This window comes from Nicotiana attenuata, unplaced genomic scaffold (genome assembly GCF_001879085.1).
Source record: "Nicotiana attenuata strain UT unplaced genomic scaffold, NIATTr2, whole genome shotgun sequence".
Taxonomy (NCBI): Eukaryota; Viridiplantae; Streptophyta; class Magnoliopsida; order Solanales; family Solanaceae; genus Nicotiana; species Nicotiana attenuata.
Genome location: NW_017671498.1, coordinates 139172 through 141617, shown reverse-complemented (window position 1 = coordinate 141617; position 2446 = coordinate 139172).

The following is a 2446-nucleotide window of genomic DNA, read 5'->3' as shown; positions in this document are numbered from 1 at the left end:
ACTAGGGGAATCTACCAGGTGCAATCCCGTAGTGCCAATGTAAAAGTGCAGGGGGATATCCCGGAATACAAATCCGTAGTCCCAAAGTATACATACAGGGGGATCTCCCGGGATACCGTCCCGTAGTCCCAAAGTAAACACACAGCAACAACACAAAAAAATACACAATTCAATTCGAATCCCATACCAAGGTAAAGCGGGTATTTCTAGCCTAGCATTCTTCACATAATCCAAATAAGCCAGTTTGAGCAAGTAAAGCAATTAAGTAAATTAGACATGCTTCCCTAAGCTAACGACAGGCTTAAATTGCGAGTAGTATAAACAGGAAAAGAAACACAATTCTAAGTACTTAATGAAAACCGCATTTTTCAATAAATAGAACAAGTACGCACTCGTCACCTCACGTACAAGGCATTTCAAACATCAATAATACCAAATCCTAAGGGGAGTTTCCCCCACACAAGGTTAGACAAGCCACTTACCTCGAACCGGCTCAAAAGTCAACCCGAAACCACGTTCTTGCCACGAGTACTTGACTCCAAATGACCCAATTCTATTCAATTCAATTGCATAATGTAAATAACACTTCAAGTAACTGATTCTACAAATAAATTCTAAGCTAATACGCGAAATTAAGTAAAATAACCAAAACGCCCTCCGGGCCCGCATCTCGGAATCGGGTAAAATTTACATATTCGGGATCCTCACACTCTCATGAGTTCAGCCATACCAAGAGTACCAAAATCGGACCTTAAATGGTCCCTCAAATCACCACTCAAAACTCTCCAATTAACCAAGCCCTAACCCCCAATTTACCACTGATTTTCCTTAAATTTTCATGCTTAAAATGATAAAAATTACCATAATAACGAGCTTAGGAACCAAGGACCTTACCTCAATGAATCCCTCTAAAACTCTCCCTTGAAATTGCTCTCAAAAGCTCCACCCCGAATTGAAATATTTGAGAAAAATGACCAAAATCGCGAAGGAAGTCTTTTATACTTTCTGACCCAGGCTTTTCGCACCTGCGGTCCCTACACTGCACCTGGGGTACCGCATCTGTGGCCAACGCACCGCATCTTCGGTTTTCACTTAAAAGCACATTTTCGCATCTGCGACAAAATGCCCGCACCTGCGATAGCGCAGGTGCGCTCCCTTAGCCGCTTCTGCGGTACCAGCCCTGCTTCCTCTTGGCCGCATCTGCAGCTTCTTTTTCGCTTCTGCGAGATCGCACCTACGATACCCAAGCTGTAGGTGCGATTATGACAGCAGACTCTGCAGCTTCAGCTGCAAATTCCCAACTCTAAACTTCCCGTTAACCACCCGAAACCAGCCCGAGGCCCCCGGGACCTCTACCTAAAACAACATCGAAACATCGAATTAACATCAGATTCAAGCCTAAGAACTTTAAAAACTCTCGAATCACGCTTTCGATCAAAAAGTCTATCAAACCTCGTCCAAATGACCTAAAATTTTGCACACATGTCACATTCAACACTACGAAGCTACTCCCACTTTCGAAATTCCATTCCGACCCCGATATCAAAATCTCACTATCGAACCGGAAACTTCGACAATTCAACTTTCGGCATTTCAAGCCTAAATAAGCTACGGACCTCCAAAATACAATCCGAACACGCTCTTAAAAACCCAAAATCACCCAACGGAGCTAACGGAACTAACGGAGTTCAATTCCGAGACCGTCTTCACACTGTTCCGACTACGGTCCAAATTTTAAAACTTAGCTTTCATTTAGGAGACTAAGTGTCCCAAAACTCTCCAAAACTCCAAATAAACCCTCCCGGCAACTCACAATAGCAGAAACAAACACGGGGAATGCAGTTAATAGGGGATCGGGGCGTTAATTCTTAAAACGACCGGCCGGGTCGTTACACTCCTATCGAAATATGGTTCACCTTTTTTATCCTTTAAAAGTTAATTTCACACCAGACAAAATAGTGATTTAATTATTTTTCTAATATTTAGGACTTCAAAATCAACTAAAATTTTATTAAGAATATCCTAATATTTAGGTCTTCAAATTCAATTAAATTTTACCTTATTAATATTTTTCTTATTTGACCAGTTTTTATAAATATCCTTTTGGAGTTTAGTAAGTGGCCATTAAAGTTTTTTAAATTCTTAGCCTCTAAGGTATATAATAGTATTTGTTTTCTCCAAATTGCCAAAAATTGAATACCTAAAAATATGGAACATCCATCAGCAATGTATGTTCGCTTTTTCCTGTTAAATTTTTAATAGTTTTGCTTTAATCTTAACTTTAAATTTCTAGAAGTCTGAACTGATTTGGTATTAATTTAGAAGTAAATTAAACTACAGTCATACTATGTGGATTTGCAACTACAGTTAATTTTTTAAACTTAAGTCAAACTAATGTATTTGGACCCCTTGAAATAACTATAATTTGTCAACCCCCCCCCCCCCC